General features: G+C 38.9%; 1 protein-coding gene and 1 long non-coding RNA gene across 5 annotated transcripts in view; one reads left to right on the top strand and one right to left on the bottom strand.

Moving 5' to 3' along the window:
* LOC309646929 overlaps positions 1–16,034 on the top strand; it is a 33,925-nt gene extending 17,891 nt beyond the window's left edge. For both annotated transcript variants that reach the window (XR_014255663.1, XR_014255664.1), the window contains 2 exons: positions 6,213–6,377; positions 13,301–16,034. This is a non-coding gene — a long non-coding RNA (uncharacterized lncRNA). The remainder of the gene's footprint in view (positions 1–6,212; positions 6,378–13,300) is intronic.
* The window catches only part of LOC309646887 (serine/threonine-protein kinase Sgk3), a 155,565-nt gene extending 133,869 nt beyond the window's left edge, over positions 1–21,696 (bottom strand). The window contains exon 1 of one of the 3 annotated variants that reach the window (XM_082433696.1): positions 21,439–21,696. The gene's annotated coding sequence lies outside the window, so the exon portion shown is untranslated. The remainder of the gene's footprint in view (positions 1–21,438) is intronic. The other 2 variants (XM_082433690.1, XM_082433685.1) reach the window with 2 other exon arrangements.
* Between the last annotated feature and the right edge of the window lie 115 nt (positions 21,697–21,811).

Genomic DNA, 21,811 nt, shown 5'->3' with positions numbered 1-21,811 from the left:
AATCTCCTTGATCTAAAGCCTTTAAGAAATTGGCATGAAAATTTTATAACTATGTGTGGTGACTGATGTTAACTAGACTTATTGTGATCATTTTATAATACGTGAATTATAACATTATACATCAATTTAAAAATTCATTCTAAATAACTAAAAAACATTTTTTTAAGAGAAAGAAATTGGTATTGGAAGGTTTTTTTTTCTTGACTTGATAAAGAGCTTTTCTTTTTTCTTTCTTCCTCTTTTTTTTTTTTTTTTTTTTGGCAAAGAGAGAGTCAACTTTATATGTAATGAAGGGCCAGACAATAGTCATTAAGAACATGGTTTTGGAATATGACAGGCCTTCCTTTTGTTAGCTGTATGTCCTTGGGCAAGTTGATAAATCTGAGCCTATTTCTTCATCTGTAAAGGATAATATCTTATTACATTATAGTGAGGATTAACTGAGATTATGTATATAACATCCTTAGCACTTGGTAAACAGTATTTGAAAGCTGTTATTATTATTAACTATTACTACTACTAGTAGTACTACTACTACTATTCAGTACATTAATGAGATGATGTGTCCCATGTAACCCCACTTAATATAATATTCTACATGCTGGTAATAGAATTTTCAGATAAGAAGAATTTACAGGAGACATAAATTAGAATAGAGGAAAGGAAGACTCACTGGGTAAGAAAACCCAAGGACCTTTGTAAAGGTACAGGGGAAAATATAATCTTTAAAAACTTTCTATCCAATACATACAGAGAGTTGTTACAAATATATAATTAACATCTGTTGGATAAGTAGTCAAGGAGATGAAAAAGCAGTTTAACAAGTATGTTATTAAATGGCCTATTTATTAGTTAATAAATGCAAAATAAAACAACTTTCAGGTCTCATATACCTTTTAAAGTTTCAAATGTAAATGAAAATGGAAAGAACGGGTATTGGAGAAGACACAGGGAGAAGGCACTGACCATGGAACACAACACACCTGACTTCACCTCCTACCAGCTGTGAGCCCACATATGTCACCCTCCTTCTTTGTACCCTATTTCCTTATCTGTACAGACTGATGGTAACAGCATCTTATAGACTTGTCATGAGGATTAAATGAGAAATGACACAGAAAGCCCAAAGCAAAATACCCAGCTCTCAACAAAGAGTCTCGTCATCCATTACCTTCATCACTGCTACTGATGTGCTGATGTTGTTACAGGTAGAATTGGAAAGGTAGGAGAGCCCTTCAGGAGATTCCTCAGAGCACTATGCAGTAAGAGCTATAAAGTCACATATCCCTTTAATCTGTTTTTCCCATTTGTGGGAAGAAATTTAAAGGGAAAAATTACCTGATTAAAGATGTTTATAGCTAACTATGACCATCAAAATTAGGAACAACCTAATGCCCAGAAATGAAGGAGAGGTTAAATAAACAAAGTATATTAATAAAAGATATTAGATACAAGAGGAATATATAGAAATCATAGTTTTACTATATATCTGCAAGAACCAGATCGAAAAAGTAATGGAAAAATATCCCATTCATAATAACCACAACTATAAAATACCTATAAATAAAATTAACAAGAAATGTTCAAAACAGTTTAAAAATACTATAATGTTTTATTGAAGGACATACAAAGATCTCTGTAAGTGGAGGGTCATATCTGAATAAGAAGCCTCAATATATTTTTTAAAAGCCAATTCTCCCCATATTGATCTGTAAACTAAATATGATTTTTATCAAATTCCCAATGGAATTTTTTTAATTTAAAAGCTGATTCTCTAGCATATCTAAAAGAGTAAATGTTTGAAAACAGCCAAGAAAATTTTGTAAAACAACTGTAAGAAAATAAGATTTGGCCCACAAGACACTGAAAAGAACTATAAAACATGGTAAATAGGATAGTGTGGTACTGATCAGGAAAAGATAACTAGAACAGTGGAGTGGAACAGAGTCCAGAAAATAAAAAGTATAATGGGTTTATACTTAGAGGGTTTCATACATGCTCAAGGTGGCATTTCAAGTCAATGGGAGAAGACTGGATTATTCAATGCAAACAGCACAAGGATAACTGGCTATCCATAAATTACTGATGGTTTAAAGATCTAAATGTAAAAAACAAAACAAAAAAACTGTAAATATATATATATATATAAATAAAGATATATATAATATCTTTATAAACTTCGGGTAGGAAAGAAATTCCTTGGCCTGAAACAAAACCTAGAAGCCATGATGGGTTGATTAAATTATATAAAGACTAAACAGTTTTGTACAGAGCCCTGCCTTTATGTACATCCTTCTCCCCTAGGAATTCCTAGGATAGCAACAGCACCGGGTGGCAGAAGAGAGCTGGGAGGGAAGTATAGGGAGTCCGAGAAGGGCACCCAGAAGTCTTTTGCTATGCTTTGCTTTGCTTTGATCCTGGGCATTGCTCCCTGCTCAGAAAAGCACAGTGGATTTTCCACCTGGAGTTTTGATAGGTTTTTAAAATGTATTCCTAGCTCCTAGTATTTTAATTTTAAATGAATTTAAATGAAATAAAAATTCATTTATACCCTCCCACAAACGCCAACATAACTTCCATATAGCAAAAAAGACCATAAAGTTAAAAGATGAATGACACACTGAGAGAGAATATTTGCAAAATGGGCAACAAAGGGTTATTATTCATAATCTATAAAGAGTTCTTTTAAACAATAAGAAAAAGAAAATAACCGAAAAAGAAAAATAGGCCAAGAATATGAATAGGCAATTCAGTGAGAAATACAAATTGCCAATAAACAAATAAGCATATGTTTAACTTCACTACTCATCAGAGAAATGCAAATCAAGCAAGATGGCTTTTAACCTATCTGTATACCAGGGAGGGATGGCACGGTGTAGTCAGGAGGGAGGCAGGCAGGCAGTATGGGGGTGCACTGTCTGGAGAGAATTTATTTTTTAATTTTTTTGGCCGAGCTGCGAGGCATGGAGGATCTTAGTTCCCCGACCAGGGATGGAACCCGCGCCCTCTGCAGTGGAAGCTCGGATTCTTATCCACTGGACCACCAGGGAAGTCTCTGGGGAGAATTTTTTTAAAATAATAAAACGTATAATTATGCTCCAGCAATTCTAAAATATGTCACTAGTAAAATGTCCTTTTTCTGTTCCAGGATCCAATCTCTTATACCACGCTGTGTTGAGTTGTCATGTTTCCTTATTATTTTCCAATATGTGACAGAGTCTTAGTCTCTCCTAATTTCTCAGGACATTGACACTTTTGAAGAGTACTGCTCAAGTTTTTTTTTGTTTTCTGTTTTTTTTGGTGACCTATAAATCCTATTATTCTTTTATTATTAAAAATTTTTCCAGGATCAAACACAACTGAAACTGTGAACTCCCTGAGTGCAGAGACAGTATCTTTTCACCTTTCCATCCTGGTCATCAAGCATAGTACCTGACGTACATCAAGGTCTCAGTAAATGTTTGCTAAATGAATGGATGAACCAACACTTGGTTCAGCTCCTTGTCCGTTATAACTCCTAGAAAATTATCTGCCAATGTTAATCTCATTGTTAGTGTAGTTTGTTGTGGTTTAAGTTGCTTTTGCTACTTAACGACTACAAATCTTTCCTAATTGAAGACTGTATGAGGAGGAGACATCAACATTTTCTGGCCATTCAAGTGTCAATTCAATTAAATAAACATTTATTGAGTTCTTACTACATTAACAAAGTCTAGAAAGATAAATAAGATATGATCCCGACTCTTAAGATACTTACATTTTAGTGGAGGGTATATAGTTGTACACAATAGACATAATACAAGGCAGGATATGATAAATCCAAAGAGCTATAGGAGCACAAAGAAAAGAGTGACTAATTATCAGTGGACCATGGGAAAGATCATCCACTGACCACCCAATTCATCCCAGACAGTATGTCAAGGCTCCAGCCCTTACCTATGGCTGGTGTCTGTCTGGCCTGGTCTTCTACACACTTATATCTTACAGGGATCCAGAGAGGGCAGCTGAAGCCACAGTAGCTGGCTGGTTGAGGATTCAAGGATCCTGGTTCCCAACCCTCTCTTTCATCTTAAAATAACTAATATGTATCTCTGTCAAATGTCTCCTAGTTTAGGGCCTGATCCAAAAGATACACCCAGAATTACCCAAATGCTTGATTTGGAATTATACCTTTGCTTTCAATCTTCAAACTAGTAAAGATTCAAAATGATTAGCCTGAGATGGATATTAAAAAATCTTTTTAGATTTGCAATAATATTCATGCACTACAATCTGTTGAAACAACCAAGCCAAAAGAACCAGTGATCTAATTCTGGTTACTGCAGGTAATAAGTTCTCAGCTTCACTGGCAACAGATGCTAATTATAGCAAAGAAATCAAAGGTGAAGGCAGACACTGAGGTGAAGAAAACATGCATTGTTTGGTCACTGCTTCTTCTGCGCGTCCGTAAAGTGGAACCAAATTTGGCTTTTACGAAGCTACCTCCAGTTTAACTATTTTTAATTTTCTAATTTCTGAAATAGAGAAGACTGAGATTAGCAAACAAGCATTATCTTGTTTTTTTTTTAAATGTTTCAGAAACGGTGCTATTTTCAGATTCTGTTAATTTAATAACAGTAGACAAATCACAGTGAGTAAACAGGTCAAGAACCTGAGAAGGCTGAATGATAAAATTAAAACATTCACTCATGTTTAACAGTCTGCGCATGCCTGCCAAGCATGGTGAGTGTTTATGGTTCACTGGACTGGACTGTATGCCAGACACTTCAAAGAACATTCCAGAGAGATGGGCTGACTTACTGGAAATTGAAAGGCTCAAACTCCACAGTTCGTCCTTTTTTTTTTTTTTTTAACTTAAGAGTTTTTATTATGAAATATTTAGACATTTTACAGGACAACTAATCCAGTTTCTACAACAAGTCAATGACATAAATTTTTTAAAAGGAAAAAAAGAAAAAGGAAAAAAGGAGGGCTTCCCTGGTGGCGCAGTGGTTGGGAGTCTGCCTGACAGTGCAGAGGACAGGGGTTGGAGCCCTGGCCGGGGAAGATCCCACATGCTATGGAGCAGCTAAGCCCGTGCACCACAACTGCTGAGCCCACGTGCCACAACTACTGACGCCTGCGCACCTGGAGCCCGTGCTCCGCAATGGGAGAGGCCACGACAAGTGAGGGGCCCGCGCACCGTGACGAGGAGTGGCCCCCACTCGCCGCAGCCGGAGGGAGCCCACGCGCAGCAAAGGGGACCCAACACAGCCAAAAAAAAAAAAAAAGCAGTGACTTGTATTAAAAGAAACTTAAAAGGTCTAAGATGGAGTGGATCTTATTTAGATTCTGATTTGAACAAACCAACTATAAAAAGACATTTTTTGAGACATTAAAGAAATTTGGTTATAGAATTGGTATTAGATGTTAGCAATAAATTTTTATGTTTTGTGAATATGGCTTTGTGGTATGTAAGAAAATGTTTATATTTTAGAGTTGGAGCCTTAATATATGAAGGGACAAAATTACATACTTGGGATTTGCTTTTAAATACTTCAGCAAAGGAAGAAAAACAAGTGACAGATGAAGTAAATGTCAGCAAACTTAATATTCATCGAGTAACTGAGTAATTCCCAAGGTAATGGGAATTTATTATACTCTTCTCTTTTTACAGAAGTTTCAAATTTTCAAAATAAAAACTTTTTACAGGACTTCCCTGGTGGTGCAGTGGTTAAGAATCCACCTGCCAATGCAGGGGACATGGGTTCGAGCCCTGGCCCAGGAAGAACCCACATGCCACGGAGCAACTAAGCCCGTGTGCCGCAACTACTGAGCCTGCACTCTAGAGCCCGCGAGCCACAACTACTGAGCCCACGCGCCTAGAGCCCGTGCTCCGCAACAAGAGAAGCCACCACAATGAGAAGCCTGCGCACCGCAACAAAGAGTAGCCCCCGCTCGCTGCAACTAGAGAAAGCCGGCACGCAGCAACGAAGACCCAACACAGCCAAAAATAAATTAATTTAAAAAAAAACCAGAAATAAAAGGCCATATACACATGTGTACATACACACACACTTCTTTAAAAAAAAAAAATTTTACAAAATACCCACAAACTTTAAATTGGGGGTGGGGTTATGGTTATAAATCTAGACCTTCCAGGCCTGTGAAGATAGTTATTTACAAACTGTATAAGCAATTCTTTTATTTTTTTTAAAATTTATTTATTTCAGCTGCACCAGGTCTTAGTTGCAGCACGTGGGATCTTTACTGTGGCATGTTTAGTCGCAGCATGCGGACTCTTAGTTGTAGCATGCATGTGGGATCTAGTTTGCCGACCAAGGATCAAACCCGGGTCCCCTGCATTGGGAGCGCAGTCTTACCCACTGGACCACCAGGTAAGTCCCTGTATAAACAATTCTTTACAACTGAAGTTACTTTAAGTCTGTTTTATTTGCCATTGTGGTTTTTAAACTCTCTGACAAGAGGGAAAAATAATCTGAGTTCACAAAAACCTTCATTTGCCAAAGTTGCCCTGAATGGTATCCCTGCTTCCATGTCTGACCTTGTCTACTCGGTCTCCACCTACTAGCTGGAGTTATATTTAAAACCATAAGTACAGTCATCTCACTCTCTGCTGAAACCCTTCAATGGATTCCAATTCCTGGAGTAAAATCCAAAGCTCTCCCAAGGCTCACGCAGGCCCGCATGAGCCAGTGCCTGTGGGTCTCTCCTGTCTCCTCTTGGCCACTTATCCGCACTCACTATGTTCCCACCTCGCTGTCTTCTGTCGCCCTCCAGTGGCCAAGGTCTGTCCTGGCCCGTGACCATCCCAGAGCTCGTCATTCCTCTTGGAACACCCTCCCCACCCATTGTTTTCTCCCTTATGGAAACAGTTCTTTTCTCTTTTATCAATTTTCACAATTTATTAGGGTTTATTAGTTTTGTGTCTATTTTTCCCACTCTTCTCCATGTGTATTCTGTTCACCACTGTGCAGCCAACAACATTCAACTTTTGTTGAATTAGCTAAGAAACATTTTTACTAAGCTTCCGGTCCTGTTAAGTATCATATCAATCTTGAAATTTAGTTTTGGAATATTGGAAAAAGGGAATATGGTGAATATTATCCAAAAAGTTAACTTAGGGACTTCCCCGGCGGTCCGGTGGTTAAGACTCCACGTGTCCAATGCAAGGGGCGTGGGTTTGATCCCTGGTTGGGGAACCCACATGCCACAGGGTGCGGCCAAAAAAATTAAAAAATAAAAAAAGGTTAACTTAAACTTCAGAGGAATTAGGGTTGAGGGACCAGGGGGAATTTAAGAGGAAAAATATCAGAGTATAGCAAGTGATGAGTAGGCTGCAGAGCAATACCTTACACAGGGGAGATGCTGATGCCACTGTGATTCCAGGTGTTTGAATTCATGAACTTCCCTTTCCCTGGGATACCGTTTCCACTCAGCCAGTGCCCTAACTTCCATCCTGGGTCTCTGCTGTGCAGTGAAGCACAGCCCTCACTAATGGGAGGGATCAGGGGATGGGATCCAAACAACTGACCAGAATCTCTCACTTCCACGTCAAGGAGCACAAGTCGGTAGAATACATGCAAAGATACACAGCTTTATAATCATAGGGAGATTTTAACACACTTCTCTAAAAATTGAAAGCGCATACATATATAATTTGAATAAGACAGTTAAAAAATATGAGCTAGAGGGGCAAGATAGGGGTAGGGGATTAAGAGGTACAAACTACTATGTATAAATAAGCTACAAGGAAATAGTGTACACCCCAGGGAATATAGCCAATATTTTATAATAACTTTCAATGGAGTATAATCTATAAAAATATTGAATCACTATGATATACACCTGAAACTAATATAATGTTGTAAATCAACTATACTTCAATAATAAAAAAAAATATGAGCTAGTGGACTATATATATAACTGTACAACCATATGATTATTTTTAAAATTTAACACTTCCTGTTGCTTATGATGTGCCAGGCACTGTTGTAAGTCGTTTATAGCTATTGGCTCATTTAAAGAATTAAAGAGTATACATTCTTTCCCAGGTTATATGGAACATTTGTAAAAGTGATCAAGTACTGGATTACAAGACAAGTCTCAACAAATAACCAAAATTCAGTATCTACAGATCTAATCATTATGTAGTAAAAGGACAAAAACATGTAAGACAGCAGGTTCCCTGACAAAGGCAAGGGAAGGCAGGGAGGGAAGGGAGGGGATGGTTGAGGAGGGGGAGTTTAGCTCTACCTACACGTTTTATTTGAGAGAAAGTAGGGAAGGAAGGAAAGAGAGGGAGGGAGGGAAATTTATCTTAAATGGCTCAGAAAAAAAAAAAAATCTGCCTATGTAATATAGAGAGATGAGGATAAGCAAATGTGAAATATTAACACCTGGAAAACTGTGAAGGGTGTACGGGAATTCTTTGTAACATTCTTCCAGTTTTTCTAAAAGTCTGAAAGGAAGTCAAAATTTTAAAAAGTTATAGCAATTATGGCAATCTCAGTTTACGGGTAAACAAGTGTCACATTATCTTCCTTACATAAGTTCATAATTAAAAGATAAAAAGAAAACATTTAAATCAAGCACAGCAAATCATTTATAAGAAGAATGGCTTCGAGGGCTTCCCTGGTGGCGTAGTGGTTGAGAATCTGTCTGCCAATGCAGGGGACACGGGTTCGAGCCCTGGTCTGGGAGGATCCCACATGCCGCGGGGCAACTGGGCCCGTGTGCCACAACTACTGAGCCTGCGCGTCTGGAACCTGTGCTCCGCAACAAGAGAGGCCACGATAATGACAGGCCCACGCACCGCGATGAAGAGTGGCCCCCGCTTGCCGCAACTAGAGAAAGCCCTCGCACAGAAATGAAGACCCAACACAGCCAAAAATAAATAAATAAATAAAAATAAAAAAAAAAAGAATAGCCCCTCGTGTCAGAAGAGAGGAGGCCATCATTCACCCACAGAAGGCTGCCTTTGAGCCAATGAAGCACGGTACTCTCCGGGCCTCTGTAAGCAGAGGGGCCCAGAGGTTGGTCCCCACTCTCCTCTGGAGCTGGTGGCCCCGTGCAGGGAACGATCTAGCTGATTCTTCGGCCCTGACTCTGCATCCCACTTATCTACAGTTGGCGGTTTTTCTCTATGACAGGATAAATAAATTAATAAACATTAAAACACACCTAAAATCCATCTACCCATGACTTAGTTTCTGTGCATGTATGCCAAGGTTGTTCAGCTGGTATTTATACGATGCTGCTGTAAACAAAGCACTGTACTTTATATAGTAGAAAAGTATAAAAATAAATACAAGACTTGGCAAATGATCGCCCCCAAAACCACAAGCTAACAGCGGAAGGAAAGGCACGAGTGCCTGTGTGTGCCAGAGGTTACAGGGTCCACTTTCGGTTTTGCTGGCTCATTTCATTTTCATACCAATTCTGTGAAGTAGATTTCATTATTCCTATTTTATAGATGCAGAAGCCCAGAAAAGTTATTAACTGGCCCCAAATTGCACAACTACTAAGTGACAAAACCAGGAGTTTACCTCAGGTCTGACTCCAAAGTCCATGCTCTTTCTACATCACTAAGTTTATAAAAGTCACAAAAACATAAATACTGTAAGATTTCATTTACTCAAACTCTCTTGGGGATTTCTCTCAAACTCTCTGAGAGTTTCATGCTGGATAGATGACTAAGTGAGAGGGTATCCTCTAGGACAAAGAGCATTGTTCAAAACCTTCCAAGGCTAGAGCAGAGAATACTCCAGAAGCCTCTGGGGAAGAGGCTTTTTCTCCCTGTGTTTCTTTGCCCTCTTGGGCTTTTGGCATTTGAAGCCCAGCACACCTGGTGTCTAACTGACAAGGTTCTTCCTGAAAGCTCCAGCAAAGATTACTTTTGCCTTTTTGCTCCCTCAAAGTACAAATGAGATAAACTGATAATTTGGAAATAATTTTAGTACATATTAAGGGAAAACAAAACAAGAAGTATTTACAGAAACTACAACAAGCATAAAAATAGTTGGATTTCCAACACACAGTTTTCTGATACCAGATCAGGCCCCCATCCAGTCCTGAAAGTGACAACACTGAACCTTGGTCCTAAAGGGAGGTACCACTGCAGACTGTTTCTCATCTCATTACTCAGCATTTTATTATCTCCCGGCCAGCTGGCTCTCAGTATTTATCTTGTCCTCTAATGATTCATTCTACATATGGAAATATGTAACCTCCCTGAATTTTAGATTCCTCATCTGTATAAAGTGGGAATAATAAAATATCTAACTCATAGAGCTCAAATGGGGAGATCACGTAGGTATAATGGCACATAGTAAGCTCTGTTATTTTTCTTTTCTTCCATCCCTGCACATATGCTGCATCATCATCACCATCCTTACAGTAATTATAGCTAATGGTTGAGCACTTACTATGTCCCTGGCACTGTTCTAAGTACTTGACATGCATTGACTAATTTAATCCATACCACAGTCTTATGAGGTACAATAGGTACAATGACCACCTTCATTTTAGGAAGACACTGAGGCACTAAGAGGTCAAACAAGTTGCCCAAGTTCAAAAGCTGGGGCTCAATCTAGCCAGTCGGGCTCCAGAGCCAGTGCTTCTATCGCCACGCTACACCACATACACAGTGGACCCTGCTGTGCTGAAAGTTAGCCATTTAGACCGACGTGGATCCCTCCACTCAGTTTGCCTTTCTGGTCCGTCTTCATCCCCAACCAGGGGATATATATAAGCTGACACTAGAGCAAGAAGAGGTAGAAATGAGGAAACTTTAAAAAAAGGGCCTACGAGTTTATCCAATCATATACAGAGATACCATTTATGATTAAAGGAGCAGCTACTTCATACTCTTCAACATTGTTTGAATTCTTAGAGCAGGCATTTAATACTTCCAAAATCAATAAGGAACATGTATAAAGGTAGATTCATTTAGGGGAAAAAAATTACCAAGGATAAGTAACTTCCAAAGTTAGGAAGAAGGGATTGCATATAGGAGGGAGTTTTTTTGTTTGTTGTTTATTTTAAGGTCAGTTAAACTGCAGTAAAACAATAACTTATCAGTAAATAGTGAATATTTTCCCCCATCATTAGGACAGTGATTAAGAATGAGGGTTAAGAGCAGACATGGACTGAATTCCAGCAACACTACTTTACTAGCTGTTCAAACTTCTGTGTTTTCTCATCTATAAATGGGAATAATGATACCTATCATCTCGGGATACTGTTAGGCTTAAGTAAGACAGTATAATTAAGGTGCTTGGTACAGTGCCAGATGCACCACGAGTACTCAAAATATTTTCCTTTTTACAACATCACAGTAATGGCCGAAGAGTATCCTATGGCTGTGCCAGGATTCATTTAACCAGTCCCACATTGTTAAACATTTGGATCATTTTCAATATTATCAATAATAGAAACAACAGAAAAATTTCCTATACAGTTCTGGTTATTTATTTAGTCTTAAATCCTGTAAGTGATTTGATGGATCAAAGAATATCAACCTTGTAAACCTGGGACACACATTATTAAATTATTGATCAATATATAGTTTTACCAAGTGAATCTCTATGTTGAAGGTGATCTAGTCAACTCTTGCCAATAGTAGACATTATTTTAAAGAAATACACTAATATGCAGGCCCCCCAAAGTAACACGTTGTTATTTTACTTATTTATTAGACATTTCAATTTCTTCCTTTGTTATATTACAAAGCTCTTAGCCTCTAAATTAACTTAAAGTATGAGATTGGCAGAAAAATAGAAAAATAATTGGAATGGGTAAAAAAATTCAACATAGCATACTACAGACATGGCATTTCAAGTCATTTATGAGGAGAATTTTTCCAATGGTTTTCAAAGTACTCCCTGGAGCCTCCCCTGTAGGGAGGGTGGGAATGGGGGTAGGGAGTGTTGCCAGGTTGCAGTAACTCTCATCCTTCCACATTTGAACCAAATTTAACTGTTTTACATATTGAACTTATTGGTAAGTTGATCTGAAGGGTTCTGGACCTGAAAACAAAACCAAAAGCACATTTAATGCAAGGTTTGGGGACAACTGGTATTCTGCAATATAAAATAAAGAGATAAATTAAAAAGTTGAATCTCTCCCTCACATCATATACAAAAATACACATTAGCTGGATTAAAGCATTAAAAGGAAAAAACCTCCATATACTACCAGAAAATATGGACAAACAATAAACTTTTTCAAGCACACTCATAAAAGTAGATCATAATGAGGGGCACTATTTGCCTGTGTTGGTTTTTCCTAAAGTGTGTGCCTCTGACACAGATTCAAAATGGTTCTGTAGCCAAAGAAGTGTGGAAATGCTACATTGTCAATAGTAAGGCCAAGGGGTGCCTTAGGTCATTACCTCTATCAGCATGCCCAAACCAACCCCACAATATATACTCTAAGTAAAACCTAAAAAAAAGAATAAATAAATAAAACAGTGTGCAAAGAAAACAAATGTAACCTAGGATCTTGTGCTGTCAGCAGACTCTGGTCACTAAGCCCTTCCTCTCCCTAGACATTCCAGAGCTATCACTGCTGCTCTCTGGAAAGAGTCACATTGTCATCAGGATAGAAAGGCTCTGAGAAGTCCTACGGCAGAAAAAGAAGAAAACTTAGTTTACTCAACATTTCCTAAACTCATTTGACTGTAGAACCTTTCCCTCAACGATACCTATTAATACCCATAGAATTTGTGAAGCACACCTTAGCAAATGCCAGGCTATATGAAAATTAATCTTCGAATGGGAAAATGCTGGCTGAGGCATCCTTGTCGAGGATATACTGTCCATTTATCACTCTCCCATGTTGTGATTTGCTGACATCTAATGCTGATGCTTTAATTTAGTACACACACACAATTTCTTCAGTATACTGCTGCCCACTGATGTAAAACGCACCCCCTTGCAGACTGCCTTGGATTTAATTTCTTGTATGTCATCATTACGATGTATTTATATCTAGGAATACTATGAATTTACATACATGATTCACAGAGCTAAAAAAGTATGCTGGCTTATACTTTTGCTCTACTCTCGCCTATTAAAATATCTTATGAAACTATACGTATGAAAAATGTGTCAAGTACTTCTTGCTCTGACTTTTTGTGTCATATTCATGGAAAGAAATGAATGAGACTGTGTTGAGGGCATAAAGCTAGAAGGTTCAGAGACGGGTCAGGCTATTCTACAAAAACTCAAAATTGCTACTGCAATGAAGATACAAATGTTCCTTTTAGTAAATTCTTGAACTTTCTTTTACCCTTCAGGTTCTAAATTGAGGGAAAAGATAAAGAAAGAAAAGGCAACGCTGATATAACCGCAGTGATAAGCATTCTCCTGCTCCAAGGACAGTGGTTATTTCGTCCAGCCATTTAAAATTAACGTAAATTTAAACTGTAAGATGTTCGGTTTGTGAGTATTAAGATTCAACTTCTGGTCTACATTAAATGTGTCTCTGTATGTTTAATAATGTCAGTACAAATGATACCTGTTTGCACAAAGTATTAATAACTTCCAAGATTTTTGCTTCTAGTTCAAGATAATCAGATCTCATATGTTCATAAAAATTCTGGTGCTACAAAATCCTGGAGTGTCAATTTTAATTGAGGATCAATTGATAACTCTGTAAAGCAGCTTATTCACTGTAAGATGGGGTTATTATTTTTGAGTATTTGAAATCTGAATTAAATAGTATCTAATCTAATTATTGATGGGAACCAAAAACCAATTCCTCACTGTGGCTTTACTAGTTCACTTACAGCTACTAAGTTGTTGCGAATATATGTACGTGTATGTGTGTTTTGTGCAATTTCCGCTTCTAACTGGAATGTGGCATTGACAGTTAAAGTGCTGGTTCTTTAGAGTTTGGCATGTCTAGGCTACTGTGTGAAGTGAAATCTTTATTCATACATTGTGTCATGATGTCCTTTGGCTTTCATCTGATCCAAACAAAATCCTAAACTCAATGTGAACTCAGCACTAAAAAGTTCATGTTTTAAGGTGCTCACTTGGAAAATCATAAATAATATTACCTTGCTTTAGATTAGTATCAGAATGATAATTTTTTTTTTAATCTTGTAGAGAATTTGTAGATTTTCTATGAACATACGATTGGATCTCAGGCTGAGAAACTGCCATGGACGATAGCCATTCATTCATTCAACAGTATTTATTGAGGCTACTGTGTGCCTGGCACAGGGAATCCAACAATCAACAAACTGCCTGCCCTTATGAACAGCCTTACAGTCTAATGGGGAAGGAGGACAATAGACAAGTAATTCTATAATTTCAGATAGTGATTCGTGCTGTAAAGAAAGTGAGGAGGATAAGGGAATGGAGAGTGAAAAGGACAGAAGTGCTGTTTTAGAGAGGTTGGCAGGAATGGCATCTTGTTGGAGCTGACATCTGAGCAGATACCTAAATGAATATTTTCCGGGAAGGTTCTCCAGGTAGAAGAAGAGCAAGTGCAAAAGCCTTGAGACAGGAATGTACTTGGAGGGTCTGAGTACCAATAACGTGGCTAGTGTGGCTGAAACGTAAGTCAGGGAAATAATGTCAGAGAAGTAGCCAGGGGCCAGATCACGCGGGGTCCAGGGGCCAGACCACACGGGGTCCAGGGGCCAGACCACACGGGGCGCAGGGGCCAGACCCCACGGGGTCCAGGGGCCGACCACAGGGGGTCCAGGTGCCAGATCACACGGGGTCCAGGGGCCAGATCGCATGGGGTCCTATAATTTTGTAGTAATGACTTTGGTGGTTGTTAGGGAAAAAAATGGGATGGATTGCAGAAGGCATGCTTTAGATAGAAAAGAAGTGGAACTCCTGTCTCTGAAAATCTTTTTTTTTTTTTTCCTTTTAAAATCAACTTTAGGGCTTCCCTGGTGGCGCAGTGGTTGAGAATCTGCCTGCCAATGCAGCGGACACGGGTTCGAGCCCTGGTCTGGGAAGATCCCACATGCCGCGGAGCAACTAGGCCTGTGAGCCACAGCTACTGAGCCTGCGCGTCTGGAGCCTGTGCTCCGCAACAAGAGAGGCCACGACGGTGAGAGGCCCGCGCACCGTGATGAAGAGTGGCCCCCGCTCGCCGCAACTAGAGAAAGCCCTCGCACAGAAACGAAGACCCAACACAGCCAAAAATAAATATAAAAATAAATAAATAAAATAATAAAAAAAAATCAACTTTATTGAGGTATAATTTACATACAACAAATGCGCGCATTTTAAGAGGTCAGATGAGTTTTGGCAAATGTATATATCCCTGTCACCATCACCAGAATCAAGATAAAGAATATTTCCATCAGCCTCAAAAGTTCCCTTGTTCCCTTTTGCAGTCAGTGCTCACCCCCTGACCCCCACCAGAGCCAGGAACTCACTGGAATTGGGGACTCATTATTTTTAATGTGGGCTTTAAGGACCTAGATCTGTGCTGCCCGATAACGGTAGCCACTAGCCACATGTGGCTACTTTAATTGAATTTAAATCAAATTAAATGAACAACTCAGTCCCTCAGCTGCACTAGGCATATTTCAAGGGCCTAACAGCCACATGTGGCTAGTGGTTGCCATATTGGACAGGACGGGCATGGGGCTTTTCCATCGCTGCAGACAGTTTTATTGGGCAATGCTGAGATGTCACCCTGGTGGAATGTGACCTTCACCACATGGAGGCAGGCCAAGCAGTCTGAAAACTGAGTAAGCCATACATGTCACAACACCCAGCTTTATATTACTATCTGTGTTTATTACCTTTATCACCAAGTAATTAATAAAACCATGCTTGGGCCAGGGTGTTTAAGGAGAATGGTATGATGATGGCAACAGTAACTATGGAGTTGTTCATTGCATAGAAATTCTTTCTCCATTACTAAGTTTCAAGGATGTCCTATTTTTATTAAGGACATGCCTTTATAACTCACAAGGCACAATCTTGTTTTAAGTAAAATTAAACCTCAAAATCATAGTCTTACTAAATCTATGTGTGTGTGTGTGTGTGTGCGTGCGTGTGTGTGTGTGTGTATGTGTGTGTTTTGGAAGGGGGGATTCTAAAGCAAATATGCTGAAATAGAAACATTTGTTAAAACTAGTAGTGGTTTTTATATTATTTTTCTGTACACTCTTGAACGCTTGAAATATTTTTTTAAAAGTAGGCTTTCATTTTAAATGTTGGACAAGAATATTTAATGTTATCAAGATTGTTCATGATGTGATGAAAGAATATAGGTTAAGGACTTCCCCTGTGGTCCAGTGGCTAAGACTCTGCGCTCCCAATGCAGGGGGCCCAGGTTCAATCCCTGGTCAGGGAACTAGATCCCACATGCCGCAACTAAGACCCGGTGCAACCAAATAAATATAAATAAATAAAATATTTTTTTAAAAAAAGAATACAGGTTAAAAACAGTATGCACAGTAGTATAGCATAACGGTCAGAATAGCCTAAGAGTCAGTATAGCATAATAGTTACATGTACTCTGGAGCCAGACTACTTGGTTTTAATCTTAATTATGTCACTTATTAGCAATGACACATTGAGTAAGTTACTTAACTTCTCTGTGCCTCAGTTTCCTTATCTGTAAAATAAAAATGATAAGAATAGTACCTGGCTCATAAAGATATTATAAGGATTAAGTAAATATATGTAAGGATCCTGGTGCACAGCAGATACTCAGTAAGTGGTAACAGCTGTTATGATAAGGCTGAGGATGAGGATGATACAATTTTGGTTTCTTAAAAAAGGATACTCCCCCGCCCCCCTTCTTGTTTTAGAAGAAAAGAACTTGAACAGTCCATCAAAAATGTTAACAACTGTAACCTCTAATTGATAACAGACTTATTTTAATTTTCTTCTTTTTTACTTATAGACATTCCACGTCAAGTAATTCTTTTTGTACTTAAAACAATAGGAACACAGAAACAAAATCTTGGCTTTAAGCCCTTCTCCAAAAGTGCCCTACTGTCTGGTAAGCAGTGATTTTCAAAGTGTGATCTTTGGACCAACAGCATCAGCAGAACCAGACAACTTGCTAGAAATGCAAATTCTCCAGGTCCACCCCAGATGTACTCATTCTGCAGTGGAGCCCAGCAATCTGTTTTAGCTTTATATTCCATTCTGATGCTCACTAAAGTTTGAGAACTACTGTGCTAAGACATAACTTGTAGCCCTGTACTTGACCTCTCTCACCTTTATACAGTGATAAATACTGCCAGTCATTCTTCCTCAAATACTCTGCAACTCTTGTTCGCAATGTCCTCTTTCCACCCTTGGACATACCTTCTTCGTGAGCCTTTTGAGAGCTATTGCTCCTCCCTATCCTCAGTTACTGCCTGGCAATAGAAAATGCAAATGCCTTCTGGAGCCAGGCAGGTAATTTATCTCAAGCCGGCCTGGTGTACGACCTTAAAGGGTGAAGTGCTGGCCACTGCCCAAAGATGTTCACAATTTTTTGAAAAGTTAAACTGCTGCTGGCCAAACAAAAACACATCTAAGCCAAGTTTGGCTACTGGCCACCATTTACACTCGCTTCTTGGCTAATTCTCTCTCAAATCACTAAGCAGCTATGATGTAGTGGAAAGAGTGAGTGCTGAACATAGAAGGAAACCTTGATTTGAAGCCCAGCTCTGCTACTTGCTAGCAGGGTGGTAATAATGATAATAATGTTAACCTCTCAGAGTTAAATCTTCTCATCTGTATAATAAGGACAATACTACCTATCTCACAGGATTGTTTTAAAGATTAAGATAATATACTTAAAAACACCTGCCATATAATAAGTCCTCAATAAATTTTTCATAGCATTTGTGGTATTTAGTTTCTTGTATTGTTTTGATTATATGCTTTATTCTACTTGTACTTATGAACAACTTAGTTTAGCCTATTTATTCTATTAGACTCTAGGCTCCTTTGGGACAGGGATGGCCTTCTGCATCCCTTTAAGCTCCTACAATCCTTACTTCAGTAATTAAGTCCCTCTCACATCCACCTCAAGCTTCAACAAAAGCTTGTGATTGTCTGGGGTAGGGATCTGGAGTGACAGAGTCAATTCTCAGTAGAGATGTACATTTCATATGAGAAAGTATGTGGCTTGCTTCTAACAATCCCCAAAGTTATGCTTCCCTTCTTTTTCCAACATAAAAAAGAAAGAACGATGATGGTTATTCTGTTAAGTGGAGGCCTTTTGCTTTTCACAGTTACCAGGTTTGTTAAAAGCAATACAGGGAGCTTCCCTGGTGGCGCAGTGGTTGAGAATCTGCCTGCTAATGCAGGGGACACGGGTTCGAGCCCAGGTCTGGGAAGATCCCACATGCCGAGGGGCAACTGGGCCCGTGTGCCACAACTACTGAGCCTGCGGCGCGTCTGGAGCCTGTGCTCCGCAACAAGAGAGGCTGCGACAGTGAGAGGCCCGCACACCGCGATGAAGAGTGGCCCCCGCTTGCCGCAACTAGAGAAAGCCCTCGCACAGAAACGAAGACCCTACACAGCCAAAAATAAATAAATTAAAAATAAATTTAAAAAAAAAAGCATTGCCTTGCTTTAAAAAAATAAAAAAATACAGGATGTTCAGAAGTGCCATACTAGAAATTATGAAGAAAACAGGTTTGTTTTAACTTAATTTTGACAATTCAGATACAAGTGATGCTGTGTAGGTATCAGAAGAGCTAACATTAGGTGCCCAGCTCATTCTTCCCATCTGGAATACTGAGGCAAGAACAAGAGCTATTATTTATCCCACAAAGAAGGTTATTAGGCAATTAATATCATGGGATTTGAGGAAGAGGAAGGAAGCATGTGTATCTCATATAAGCAGGTTAGAGGCTTTCTGTACTCCTATGGCTTTATAAGAAACAGTATGTCATATTTTGTCCTAACAAAATTTTCTTTTCCTTACTTTATAGGTACCCAGGCCTAAGTGCCTGTAAAGAATTAATTTCACATATTGAATTTGGCCTGGTTAATTTCATTTTAACATGTAATATGGTTAACATATTATTTATGTTAGCTTTCTTACTTTCTGAACTTTGTATCTACAGACTCATTAAATAAATGACTTTCAGGTTAAATGATCTAATTTCAGAACTGTTTGAAAACTTACCTCCTCTACCTCCCCCCATTAACTATGCTTTGTACCAGGGTATTTCTATATTTTTCCCTCAAAAGTATAATCCTTAAAAGTAGGACAACTATAGTAACAAATGGGTTTAGGTATCAAATTTAGTTTGGGAAGAATGTTTCTAACTAACCTAGGTTCCATATGGGTAAAGGAACACTGGACCAGTCAAATGGATTGTGCTTGAGAAGCCAGGAAAAGGCTACCCATTTCTTCAGTAGGGTAGGAAGTAGTTATTCTGTGAAGGCACGGTTCAGAATGAAATATTCAGATGCAATTTTAAAAATCTATTTCACTGTTCGCATGTATCATCAATAAGGAAAATTTCGCTTGGTGGTATTGACATGAAAGTACATGACAGTGTCAGAACTGCACACTTGCTGTTATCTTTCCTGTGCTCTGAGGCATTCATCATGAGAAAAATACAATTTCACTGCACGTGTAAATTCTCAGTCACAGTAGAAAATAATTTCCACTTAAAGGGCATATCTAATTTCTCAACTTATAAAGAATTAAAAATCAGTTCCAAGACCACTTGTGTAGTTTACCACCAAACTACTGTTAGAATAGAAATAAACAAAATTTCCTGCATGAATTAATTCTTTAAGAAAAACTTTATTGAAAATTATTCCCTTCAAGATAAATAACACTAACTATCTTGTATGGAGGTAACATTATTTTTGCAGGGGCCAGGTAGAATTGGGCAAGAAAATAATTAACATTTAAAGGATTTCTCGGGACTTCCGTGGCGGTCCAGTGGTTGGGACTGCGCTCTTCCACTACAGAGGGTGTGGGTTCGATTCGGGGAACTAGGATCCCGCATGCCCCACTGCGCGGCCAAAAAACTTAACTTACTGGTTCACATTATGTAAATGTTGTTGTTCTTATTATTCATGTGATGACTGGTGTGTGAATAGCAGGTGTGGTGCTTGCAGGGAAAGAAAAATAAACCCTTAAAAACAACTTAAGGATTTCTCTTTGACACATATTTCTTTAAAAGAAAATTGTAGATAATAATTAGGTGAAAGGCAGTACTAATACCTTTTAGGAATGTCTATTTTACAGACGATTCATTTCAAAGCATCAAATTCTATTTACTCAAAAAACTTAACAAAGTAAACAGTAGGTTTGGCAGCTACAGAAAACTCCAATGGCCTCATGGACTGCACTGATGTATCTATTTTGTGCCAAATGTTTCAGAAATTTTGAGGCAGTTCACTTATCTAAGGTTTCAGAAAGCAAGAGTTTCCAGAATGATAAGTGAAAGGAGCTGACTGTACAATATTAAAATAATACTAGCTTTCAATTAACATATGAATGTGTTTTGCGTGAAGAGGCAGTTGCCTACCACACAAGAAATAAAATAAAGTTCTGTGGCCTCCTTAAGGGTAAACATCCTTACAGCCCCTTGAGTCACTACGGGGAGATCCTGAGGCCTAACAAAAGGTCTGTGCTTAACAGCTCCTTTTTCCTCTTGTAGGAAGTAGTATAAAAAGCACTCTGTGTCTGAGAAATCCTGGTGATTTGACCTTGTACAAATAACTTAATTACTTCTAGTCTGTTTCCATAACTGTAAATGGAGCCAACAATACCTGGTAAAGATATTACAGGTGTGAGGATGAGATGATATATGTGATCATGTTTTGTAAACTATAAAGCAAGAGTAACCAGAAATTAGTTACTATTTTATATAATACTGTCCTAACATTTCCTGCCTATGTCCCTGTCTGTAAAATGGGTACAGATCTAGGTCCAAAAGCCTGTGAACTTGAGCAAGTCCTTTTCTTTCTGGACGTGTGTTTCCTAGCAAGGTTATTATTACATTATGAAGATCAAATGATATCCTGTATGTAAATGCTGTGACAGGCATATATCAAGAACGCAATAAATGATAGCTGTTATTACTCTCTGAGAGTAGGACTGTAAGGATCAAACAATATTATATCTACTTAAAAGGCTTTGAATATGTATTTAAATTCTGTACACATCCAAGGTATTGTTATTTGTACTGTAAACTGCAAAGACGCACATGGAACGAGGAAACAAATGGCGCCTCAATGACTCCCAGTAGAGAGGGGGGAAAAGGCAGAAAAGGGGGCTCAGGAGCCTCGGCGGCTTGTAATAGCGTTGGGAATGAGAAGAGAGAAGTGTGATAGAAGAAAAATAGAAAGAAAAAACTTCTAAAAATACTCTGAGAATCAATTCACTATTCTCCCCCTTTTTCTCTTATGACCTCCAGCCTAGATTAGACCATTTCATTCAACTTCCCATCCCGCCATGTCGCTGGACATTTATTTACTGTACCTTCTTCACTGAGAGCCTTTCATTCCCCTCCCCTTCTAGGAGTCGTGAACTTCAGAACCTCTGCCTCCGACACCCATTCCCTTTAACTCTGTTATTAACCAAGCTTCCCTATATTCTTCCCTCCGCCTAAGGGGGAAGTGAGTCTAGTCGCACCGCAGGGCATCCTAGGAAATGTGGTCTCTCATACTCATTTTGCTTGGGCCCCAGAGTGGGGAAGACGACAGAAGACATACAGTTAAAACTACAACTCCCGGCAGGCAATGTGAGCGACTCTCCACCTTTCTGCCCCCATTTCGAGTGCCTTCCTCTTCCTCCTCTCCGGGGGCGCCGAACCGCTTGGCCTCACGGTATTTGTAGTTCTTTATGGACCCAG

This window comes from Balaenoptera physalus (genome assembly GCF_965194825.1).
Source record: "Balaenoptera physalus genome assembly, chromosome: 17".
NCBI lineage: Eukaryota > Metazoa > Chordata > Mammalia > Artiodactyla > Balaenopteridae > Balaenoptera > Balaenoptera physalus.
The sequence above is the reverse complement of the archived record's forward strand: the minus strand, read 5'-3'. Positions and strand labels throughout refer to the sequence as shown.